Raw genomic sequence first — 12,934 nt, 5'->3', positions numbered from 1 at the left:
ATTCAAGCTATTATCACCGCACAGCCAGCAATGCCAGCAAATAAAATCAGCGGTAGGTTCTTTGATATGACAGGGGCGCGCTTAAAATGACTGTTTCTGCTTAGAGCACAACTGAAGTATGGACCCATACACAACCATCGTTCATCGCTGGCAAAAGTACATTGAGTATAAAAGGTCGCTCGTTTTAATCACTTTCGTCTTCGTAGCTATTCAACATAATGGAGCCATCTGCCACACAATGAGCGCAGCAATCAATTTACAGAGAGAAACATTTGATTTATGTATAAAAATCAATCTTGTCATTTCTATGTTTAGTGCAAGATTAGTCATCTAAATATTACAATGCAATGAAATTCATATCCGAACAGATAAACCTAATAACACTGAATAAAGTTAATTATTCCATTATTTATCGTTCGTTTTGATTTTACAAAATTATTTACTATTTGATTTTAATTTCACAAAACGGATCCTTCAACTGGCCATATCGTTACAGCGATTTAATGCCATTAGATTATTTTCCTTAGTGGTTTGTAAAGACCCATGTCTACCCTCATAAACCAGACACAATAAACCACTTGGGATACAACATTGAACACTTTATTGCCGGAATATAGTCTAATTTAATGTGTAGAGTTGTGAAAATTGAAACTATAGATTATGTCATATACGCGCGAACCACGGGAGCCATATGCCCGAAATTGTATTTAAATTATAATGTCAAAACTTAATCTTTATTAAAAAAAAAACTACATATCTTTAGAATAAATATATTATTCTGTGATTTGTTTTAATTTAAAGTTCTTCGTCTTTTGATAAAAAAAAACACCCTTTTGCTTGAATTACGAGTAAAAACTATTTTCTTATGTTTTAAGGAGGTTCGGTTCTATGGGCCATTTAGATGAGATGCACGTAGATATCCAGTGCTAAGATTGTAATGTAGACCCAGTGTATTCCTCAAAATAGATTTATACAAATGATTTGAAGTGTTAAAGAGTTATGTCCTCATATCCCAAGTGGGGGCTCACATAGATTTGGGGATACTTTTCATTGTCTTCCTTGTTAATTTTTTTTTTTTTTTTTTTGCTTTTATGTAACATTTTATATCTTTAATTCTTATAGATAACACACAAATATCACACAAACACACACATATATACATAAATTTAGTTTAATGCACACACACACACACACATACATATATATATATATATATATATATATATATATATATATATATATATATACTAGTAGGGAGACATGACGCTGCCCATGATTGAATTAGAATCAACGAATGTTTCACGCTCCCATAGTTTATGTCCTCGAAGTGAAATTGATCCTAATGTTTCAATCAAATCAATTGATTGCTGCGCGAGTTGCTGGTCCACCAAAGTGTACTTAGTTCAATTGTCGTTTACATTAGACTGTAGAGAACCTAGAGTTGATTTTATAAAATTACTAGTTGTACCCTGCCACGCGTTGCTGTAGCTCAATTTGATGCAATGGAAAAAATATAAATAAAAGAGAAAATGTATGGGTTTTTTTTTAATATTCTTAGTATAGCAATCGCAAATAATCTGCTCCAAACACTGAAAAAAAGACGAAATTGAAAAAATAGTACTCTTGCAGAATTTGTCCCGGATCCTCTGGAGTTTCTGTCAATCATGGTTCGGACTTGACCATCAATCACTGGATTAAGCCGAGCGTTGTTCAAATGTTGAAACGCTAAATTGAGTTTTTTGTTGTTGTTTTCTGTACAAAATAAAGGTAAGTTTTTAATTAGTATTTGGGAAGGGGGTATTTTTCTTTTTAATTTTTTAACATTTATTGACAAAAAATAAATTTTAAATTTGGTGCTTATATTATTTTTTGTGCTGTGCTATTTTTAAATGTTTTTTTCAAGTTAAAGTCAAATTTCACAATATCCCATTTTTTATTAAGTTGTTAGTGGAAGCACAGAATAGTCAGACAATACCCTCCCCTCCCCATGGTAAGAATGGCTCAAAAAATAATAATAACGGTATTATTTCAGCACGATACCAAAATGAATATGTAACGTAAATTTTCTTGGAAAAACATTTTTGTACTTTCACCTAACAATTTACGGTTTTAATAATAAAAAAGCGTTCATATTTTCTTATATAAAAACAACTTCTGTTTACAAAAAAGTACTTGTGCACTTTTGCCACCATGCTGAAATAATAACGTTATTATTTTGAAAGACATTCTTAACATGGGGAGGGGACGGTGTTTTGTAACTATTCTGTGCTTCCATCTAACAATTTGATAAAAAAAAAAGGTATCGTGAAGCTGTCATATCAAAGAACCTATTCTTGATTTATATGTCGAGTTGTTCTGCTTGTGCGGTAATAAAATTTCTGAAATGCACTTGCGATGTTAGGCTGTATAAGGCTTTAACTTTGTCAAAATCGCATTTTCCTTCTTTTATCGGATTTTTTCGATTATCGATTATCAATACTTATCGAAGATATTCCGATACAAACCTATCTACAAACACTGCCAGACCCATTAAATACATCCATGTGATTTTTTTTTTTAAAGCGACCTAGCCATTTAGTTCATATGGAACGAATTTACACACACAAATATAATACCTTTTATGTAATAGTAGAGTAGTATACGGTCAAACAATGTCGTAATTCATACAAGCCATGAAAGCCAACAAACCAAAAGTTCAAGACTCAAGTTACGTATGAACTCATCAGTTAAACACATTCGAACTCGGTATTCGAAACTTGATTCCCTTGCATGCAAGACGAGTACACTGCCACCTGAACAACCGCGCCACACACAAAAAAAATCTATTAACTAAGACATATCAACAAGCCGCATCGAAATCCGACTATCGAATGTACCTACTTCATTTCAAACAAGAGGCGTAGACATCCAACCATTGAGAACTGCTTACAAGTAGCAGTCTTGAACTTCCGATTTGTTGGTTTTCATGGCTTGTGAGAGCTAAAGATTTTTCCATAGGTTCTTGCTTACCATAACATGATTCCTGGATTTATCTAGACTCTATCTAAATATCCTTTCACCTATGTATTTTTTGTCATTCTCGGAAACTTTTTTTTCATTATCTTTTTATGAAAATATAATTCGCTTCATATGCTGCAGAGTCAGTTTATGCACTAAACAGTAAAATTATAGCTGAACTATAAATAGTATTTTGCTAATATCTTTCCTCTGCATCTTTCATTGAACAGCAGGAATAATTCTTGTTTCTCTTGCAATCCGTTTTTCCTATTCGGTGGCAATTTTCGAACGTTCTATTCGATTGTAAAAAAAAATGCGATAGTTGCTAACGTTTTCAGCTTCCATGAATTGCATTCAGGCGAGCGATGAATTAAAAAACTGCGTTCGGTGAATTTATTGAAAACGTCGATTAAAATTGTTTAAAATCGTTAAAAGCACTTAAGCGTATCCTCCCCCTCATATTCAGCCTGATTGATGGTAGGATCACAAGAGAAACCAACAGGGAGTATTCTTGCTGTTCAATGAAACGTATATAATATATATATATATATATATATATATATATATACTATGTTTTTGTACAAGCATTATTGGTTACATATGATATGCGCATACACGTTTCAGTGGAATCCCCATTTAAAAAGATCTACCTCGTCAGACCAAAGAAGGAACGTCAATGTTACCTTCTGTGGTCTGACGAGGTGGGCCTCTTAAAATAGGGACTTCACAGAAACATGCATGAAACCAATAATGTTTGTATATAACAAACAGACTATATAACTGCTCTTTCCTTCATTGAGCACTCTTTTAATAACCACGCGGGTTTCATTGGATTTACATCTAGGAAACCAATCTATACAACAATTTTACATACATATATATATATATATATATATATATATATATATATAAAGTATATATGTATTTATATACTACTGCTACTACTACTACTACTACTACTACTAATAATAATAATAATAATAATAATAATAATAATAATAATAATAATAATGATAACAATAAAATGGATAAGTAATCTTTATTCAAAACGTCGTCCTATTGTTCTTATCATCTACGAGGGGCGTGCAATAAGTAATGCCTCTGACCCACTTCCCATAGCAGTAGAGCAACGAAACTTGCCACAGTTATTAGCCTTTCTCTGCATATGAACCATCCAGAGTTATGCATGTCTTCCATCGTTTGATGCAGCTCTGGAGACCGTTTTTGTAGAACACCCAAGGCTGGTCCTTCAACCACGACGTGACTTCAGAAATCATGGCTGCATCATCTGGGAAACGCTTTTCTTTCAAAAACAACTTCATGGCTGGGAAGAGGTGAAAGTCAGAGGGTGCAAGGTCAGGAGATTTGGGAGGATTGGGAAGGATTTCATAACCACACGCTCGTGCTTCTAATCTGGCGACATGCGAGTTGTGGACGGGAGCGTTGTCCTGCAGGAGGAGGGTACCATTTGCTGATCTTGCCCCGCCTCTTGATTTTGATAGCTTTCCTTAATTTCCTCAAAAGTGAAGCATAATAGGTTCCTGTAATTGTGGTACCCTTTGCCAGGAAATCTGTCATCACTACTCCGTCCTGGTCCCAGAAGACTGTGAGCATGACCTTGCCAGCAGAGGGCTGCACCCTTGCCTTCTTTGGAGGTGGTGAGTCCAAGTGCTTCCACTGCATTGACTGGGCTTTGGTCTCTGGATCATATTGATGGACCCAGGTTTCATCCTGTGTAATCAGTCTTTTGAAAAACTTTGACTCATCTTCTTGGCACATCTCCAAATTCATCCTCGAGCACTCGATGCATTCTCGCCTCTGGAATGGTGTGAGTAACCTGGGAATACATCTGGCAGACACCTTATGCATATGCAAATAGTCATGAATGATAGTTTCCACAGACCCTGTACTAATCTTGATATCTTGGGCTATTTAGCGAATAGTAATGCGCTGATCTTCCAAAATGGCAGCCTCAACTTGACAGACAGATGCCTCATCAATGGCAGAACGGGAGGGGCGACTAGGTCTGGGAGCTGTTTCCACAAACTTCCGGCCATGTTTGAATTTACGATGTCAGCGTTTTACAAGGTCATATGATGGCGCATTATCACCATAAGTTTCTTTCATTTCATCAAAAGTCTCCTGTGGTGTGCGTCCTTTTAAATACAAAAACCGGATCACTGCTCGACATTCAACAGGCTCCATTTCACACTTGACTCAGTTCAAACAACTGTAAAACAGAAACCACAATTAGTTCAGAGCTGTAATTTGCCACATAACCCGTAGAGATATAAGTCATTGCACATGCAAAATTTCAGCTAGATCAGACAACGGGAAGTAGGTCAGGAGCATTACTTATTGCACGCCCCTCGTATGATAAATTGCTTTTGTATTTACTGGTTGTACATTTAAAATGAATTTGAACCGTGTTTATTTTATGCGTACATATGGATGCTTCGAAATACTGTTCTCATCTTGAGTGTTATTTTCACAACGTTTAGGTTAATGTTATCTACTGTTTGAAGGCGTATCTTGTAGAACTCGGGAATCTTTCGGTCGAATTCGGGAATCTTTCAATAGAACTCGAGTACCTGCAGGTAATTTCGAACGGAGCAAGTCACTTACGAACGTATTGAGTTGATTGTGAGATAATAATTCTTTGTAGGCATTAAAATGTTTTTTATGTTAAATATTATTACGTGGGGAGTCATTCTGATATAGAATTTATGGTACTCATGTACTTATTGATCCGTGCTGAAATAATAACGTTATTATTTAAAAGGCCATTCTTAACATGGGGAGGGTGTTTTGTACCTATTTTGTATTTTAACCTCACAATTGAATTTAAAAAAAAAACATAAAACTTTAATTAAACTTGGAAATACGATTTTAAAAATAGCGCGGATCAGTAAGTGATTAGCACCGAATTTATTTTATTTTAAACATCTAAACTTGAAAGAAACACACGCTTTAAATATGTAAACATGGCTTAAAACTTAACCAACTGACTGTGTTTTAACTGCTTTGTATCGAAGTGAAAAATCTTGACATTCTTGACTGAAAAGACGAAACGGCTAATCCGACACGGAAAACGAAACGAGAAATTTCTTAGTTGTTTCTTAATTTTATTGTTTTCTGATTGCACAATAGCGTTTGTAAATAAGTATTTTTCATGGTTCTTTCTCAACGTGTGGCTTCAGTTTTTATTCTTGTTTCAAGTTTTTAATTTGGGCTCGTGTCGTCATTTAGATCGAAAAGATCAAGGATTTTCGCTTTGAAAGGGAGCAATTAAAAGACAGCCATATTGTTTTTTGTTGTTATTGTTGTTGTTGTTGTTGTTTGTTTTTTTTGTTTTATTTTGTTTTTTTTTTTATAAAGGAGTTACCACATCAAATCCCGGAGGCCACTCGAGGATAAGGGTTAATGAGTGTACAGTAGTCAATGAGAAAATGTCACAGTAATCGTTAATGGAAATTTGGTAAATTGGATTACTTAAGAGGATGGCTCATTAAGAACTTGTTCATGTTGGACTTGAAGACGATCATATTGTAGTAAACTTGAAAGCAGGAAAACGGAACAGTTCCACAAACTTGTAGTACTAAAAAAGAAACTTTGTTCATGGCATCTACGTTAAGGTTTTATGTTTAGGCGTAGATAATAGTGTTAGTTTGTAATGAATGGTTACATATTATATCGCGTATTTCTCGAGTTTAAGTGTTTAAAATGAAATAAATTTGAACTCGAAATGACTCGTTATGCAATAATATTAAACAATGAAACATTTTTAATTCCCACATACATTTTTTTCTATCAAGTAACTCAATACGCTTATTAATGACACAATAAACTTATTAATGACACAATACGCTTATTAATGACATAATACGTTTATTAATGACATAATACGTTTATTAATGACATAATATGTTTATTAATGACACAATATGTTTATTAATGATACAATACGTTTATTAATTACACAATACGCTTATTAATGACATAATATGTTTATTAATGACATAATACGTTTATTAATGCCACAATATGTTTATTAATGATACAATACGTTTATTAATTACACAATACGCTTATTAATGACATAATACGTTTATTAATGACACAATATGTTTATTAATGATACAATATGTTTATTAATTACACAATACGGTTATTAATGACAGAATACGTTTATTAATGACACATTACGCTTATTAATGACACAATACGTTTAATAATTACACAATACGTTTATTAATGACACAATACGTTTATTAATGACACAATACGCTTAATAATTACACAATACGTTTATTAATGACACAATACGCTTATTAATTACACAATACGTTTATTAATGACACAATACGTTTATTAATGACACAATACGTTTATTAATGACACAATATGTTTATTAATGATACAATATGTTTATTAATTACACAATACGTTTATTAATGACACAATACGTTTATTAATGACACAATATGTTTATTAATGACACAATACGTTTATTAATGATACAATACGTTTATTAATGACACAATACGTTTATTAATGACACAATACGCTTATTAATGACACGGAACCATTTATTTAATCCACAGCGGTAGCATGCTCTCGTTTCGTCAACCAAAACTGGGTAGAAATCCTAAGTAATTCGCAATTCTATTCTGAGGGTCGCCCATATTGAGGATGTAACCTTCATCCTCCAGAAGAGTGCAACTTACAACTGAATGTTATCAAGTCTTTTATCTACTATAATAGCACTCAAGATGAGAACAGTAGTCTGAAGAATCTAAATAAAACGATTAATCAATCCCCCCCTCGCACCCACCAAAAAAAACTCAGAAACACGGTGTTTATTTTAATTGGAATGAAACCAAATATTAATTTTCTCGCCTTTAAATGAGTTGAATTTAAATGTCTGATTTAAAGTCTAGAAGTTTTTTTGGAAATTAAATAAGAAAAGCCGAATTATTCGAAACGGTTCCGTCTTGTTTACGTGCGTTCTTTGATTAAATGATGCACGAACTGCGATTGCCTTTAGTATGAAATGACTTTTAGATTAGAGTCGATTCGCACCTTTTAGTTTGAATGTATTTCCTTATTTCCTTTTTTTTTTAGAATGAATATTCATGACGAAGATTTGGCGAAAAGTTAAGTGAAGCGGTAACGCCAACGATGATGAGATTAACGATAAAGAAAAAAGGCACAATGGAGTAAAGTAAACGAGCTGGAGTAGAGAAAAGTAATTTCTACTAAAAAGCGAAAGACAAAAAAAGAAGACGAAACAATTTTATATTGTATAAGATCAAAGAAAATGAGGGGGAAATCGATTTGAAAAAGTCACGAAAACTAGAAACAAGAATTGGTTCATTGACACCATAATGGCACAATTGAAAGTATAAATTAGCTATCCACGGACATGTGTTTCCCATCATTGCGAACCATCAGCGAACTCTCGACCACTAAAGCTGCCCTTAAGTGCGTTAATCGTTAAGCTATGAAAGGCCACTACGGTAATTTACCGCTTATAAGATTATGTCGTAAATATTTTGTCGTTTTTAGCGATAACCGTATTGTTGTATTAACCCGCACATGTAAATAATATATGCTATAAAGGAAGTATAACGAGCAAGTGGAGTAATTCTAGGAATGGAATAGTTCCTGCTTCTATACTCCGGTGTAGCAGCTAATGAAAAAAGGGAGCTTTCGAATCGCCGCATTTTAGTATAGTTGGCCAGTTAGATTCTTCTATTACTAGTATGAATTTGTTTCTCTGATCCTTGGATATATATATATATATATATATATATATATTAGACTACCCGTGGCCCGTTGGGTCAGTATGTTATATTAGCTATGGAATTCATGTATGAGCGTGACACTTGTTACGTAAAGAAAATAGTTTTGTTTTTGACATAACAAAAACATTTCTATAAAAGTATATTAAAATGAAAAATCACGGACGGATCACTGAAACATGAAAAAAATCCTCCCTAGTCATGTAAGGTTACCTATTTTTTCGAATAATCGCTCAAAAATCGAAAATTAAACATGATTTTCCTACGAATCGAACGCCTACGAAAGTCATTTAGTAACAAAAACGCACATGAACCTACCGATGAGAAATGTAAGAATGAAAAACCCATATTGGAATCCTTCAACCAAGTTATAGAAACTTAAAATCTAAAAAAAAAATAATTAATAAAACCTGAAGCAAAAAAATAAAACCTAATTAAAGTAAATAAAATAAGACTAATATTGAAACAGACTAGTAAATTTGTCAACAAATTCACCGTTCTTACAGAAATGTAAACAAAAAATAAAGGAAGGAAAAGGGACAGATGGAGTAGTAGTAGTAGTAGTAGTAGTAGTAGTAGTAGTAGTAGTAGTCTTAGCTTTACTACAATTGTTCCTATGTTTGTCAACGGGTTAAAATTGTTTAGTTGTAAGAAAATAGCGACAGTATAGTTGTAATAAAGAATAGTTGCAAAACACCCCCACTTTCCCATGTTAAATAATAATTTCGAAATAATAACGTTAATATTTCAGTGCGCAGGTCAAAATCTGCAAAAGAATCGATTTGTGTTTATTTGTTTACGTTGTTATGGATTAATGTTTATGCGCGCAAGCGCAGCCGGATGTTGTAAACCCGAAAGTGGGTTACATCACTCGTTACAAGGTCATTTGAGTTTTATAATTATATAGATTATGTATCTAGATTAAATTTTATGTAAATATTTTCTGTATTTACTTTGACATTGCTCGATACGTAAGAAGAGCTAGGTAGTAAGTTCTGAAAATATGTATAGCAATTAAGCTATACATAATTTTCCACGTTTTATCCTCGTGATGATTCGTCGGGCTAATGCATAGAATTGATATTACTTAGGTTTTTTATATATCCATATGGTGCTGTCTTTGCTAGTCAGCTAATCAGATTCCTAGTTACTCACACATCCATTTATTATAGCCAATGAGCGCGCGCACCTGTTTCTTTCGAGCATTTTTTTTTTCATTTCTTTGTCATGGGAGATGACCTTGTTTTAATTTGAATATTTATTTAGATTTTATGTTATACTAGAGTATCTGTAATGTATTTTTTATCTATTAATTATTTTATAATTATGATTATCATTTTTGTTATTGTTAGTAGTAGTAGTAGTAGTAGTAGTAGTAGTAGTAGTAGTAGTAGTAGTCCTTCATTATCTTTTCCGTTATCCTATGATAAAATTTATTTTTTGTATTTCACTCCTGCAGTTTAATAAATGTCGGTGTTCTTTAAAGTTAAACCTTTGACTTCATTTCAAGATTTTAACTTTCCTTTTCGTCGAAGAAGAGGATCCAAGTTATAAAGAAACCGTCAATGGTTTCTGAAATTACTGTCTAGATGTTACGACCTCGATAACACTCAAGTAATATAATGGATCACTATCCAGCTAAGATACGATATGAGTAGACGCCGTTACTGGTAACCTGTGTTTCGAACGTTCTAATATTCTCTCATGGATAGTAGCTTTGCAATCAGAATTCGTTTTTGTAACAATTAAGAGTTGGTCTGATGACGAACGTATGCGTGTTTTGTTAGGCAATTAAATTTGAACTGAAATACCGAATTTTGTGCGAAATGACATCACGGTAAAGAAAAAGAAAAAGACTATAAAAAGGGGAACGAGACGTTTGAGGGGACAGATAACAGAGAAAAGGAGGACCGTTACGTTAGAGGCATGGGTGACGTCACAGCTGTAACGAGAAGTCACTCGTGACGGGAGAATGGGAAATAAAGGTCTATTCTTAAAACATGAAACAGGAGTTGAATTTCTTTCCTTTTTCCTATTCTTTGTCACTTTTGCGACTGAATCAGCAACGTGTTGAGTCCTGGGTATCTACATATTAACACGTGTGTAAATATGTGTAACGTAACACTTACATCTAAGAAAAATGCTGCGTCTATACTAGCTGAAACAGTGTCAAGTAGGGTATAGTTTTGGGTCGAAGGGAAATAGTATAGCAAAGACAGATAACTAACGCTGTGTTGTAGGGTTAATGAAACGCATATGTACTCGTAATCATCTGATTCTAGACAAAGTTTTCAAGCAAAGTGAAAGTTTTTTATTGACTATTGGAGTTTTACTATTAATGTATGATAAATTAAGACACGACTCGTATTTTTTTTTTACTAGTCCTTCGAATTCTAGAAAAAATTTGTAAGATTTTTAGCAAAAACAAAAAAAAACATTTGTTGTGCCTTAATTTTTCATGACTAAATATCACTCGAATCAGCAGGATCGTGTGTGGCGTAATCAACCTGAGAGAGCAATTGCCCTCATTGGGGAGCTTTAGATTCCGCCAGAGGCCCGAGGAGGGCCGAATAGCTATGCTAAGATAGCTTTTGACCGATCCTGGGTAACGGCAAGTGCCCCGGAAATTTAGGATGGATAAATATAGATATATTTTAATTCATTGTCAAAATAGATATGTATGTTTTTTGGTTGGAAAAACCTGAGATATTTTGTTATTTGGAAAAACTCAACAACAGGAAATGTGAGGATTTTAGAAGAATATATTGTACTGGCTGAGTGATCGGTGGTGACCTCAAGGTTATGGGATTTTAATCTTGAATTGAATCTCAGATCGCGGTTGAATCGCATACCCGCAGTTTGGGGTTTAGCGTGATTTGATTGCCTGGGGAGACTTTCAACCCCAACCACATCGGGCCGATACGCTGGGAAATTAGTCAGATTGCTTTTTGATTTCAGGGAGAACAGATCGTGTGGAGACCGCCGTTCTCTGAAGACGCCCTCCTCCTCCGCCTGTCTGACGCTGTCTGTAAAGAGATTTGAGACTTTGAAAACTTACTAAGAACTGACGATATTTGTAAAAATTAATTGTACATAAGTTTGTGAAATAATTCTGTAGAATAGAATTCACGTATCTGTTTTTCTTCCTGTCTGCGGCTTAGATATTCGCTTTCAGCATACAGGATTCAATGTAACAACCATCAGAGAAGGACTAGACGATACGAGCCGAGAATTCCAGATAAACAGGGGTCCTAGCCGAGCTTCATCAGTGTGGGGTTACATGTGCCTTAATTTTTCGTGCCTTAATTTATCGTGCCTTAATTTTCTGTGGCTCAATTTGTTGATCTTAAATATCGCACGAATAGAAAATCAGTAATATCCATTTGACGTGCCTTCATTTTGGCGTACATAATTTCAACTTTTTCTTCTCGACTAATAGGGGATTCAGGAAAAATAGTTGCATATGAATTTTAGCTGTATTTTGCGAAAAGGCTGCATTGATGTCACGAACTCGACACCTGCTAAGAATCTAGTTACGATAGAACGTATTACTAGGTTACTACATGGCGGACAAACTGTACGAATAGAAATTGCCACTGGTGATATTAATTAAGCTCCTTTTTATTTTCTTCCACATGCAACAACCATATAAAGATTATTCGTTTTGATGACAATTATGGTTAGGAAAGAATTAAACATTTGATTCAAATCAGTGCAGTCTCCACAAAACCGCATTTACTCTAAGGACATCTTACTACAAAAATAAATGTTTCCCAACATTTATTTTAATTTTGTTTTATTTTATTCGTCAAAAATATATTTATATACAAGGTAGTTGGGAGTGGACACTACAAAAAACGGTTAGTAAGATCATCCCAAATCTTTCTAGAGACCATATGTTCATATATTATTTAATTGGAATTCATTATTGAGATGAGCATTATTTATTAATTTATTTTTATTGCGGACTATTATCCTCACCTTTCTTAGATATTGTTTTACGACGTCTTGGCCAACTATTCCTCTGGCCTTCGTCGGGTGGTAACCATGACGGCATAGGAAGCAGAACCTCCTAACTGCATTCTTAGCAATTACTGCCATGCATAGTTTTTGTCGTCTCACCACGTTTTGAC

Source organism: Euprymna scolopes, chromosome 10 (assembly GCF_053919585.1).
Source record: "Euprymna scolopes isolate OS-2025 chromosome 10, ASM5391958v1, whole genome shotgun sequence".
NCBI classification, from domain to species: domain Eukaryota; kingdom Metazoa; phylum Mollusca; class Cephalopoda; order Sepiida; family Sepiolidae; genus Euprymna; species Euprymna scolopes.
This window is presented reverse-complemented; position numbering follows the sequence as displayed.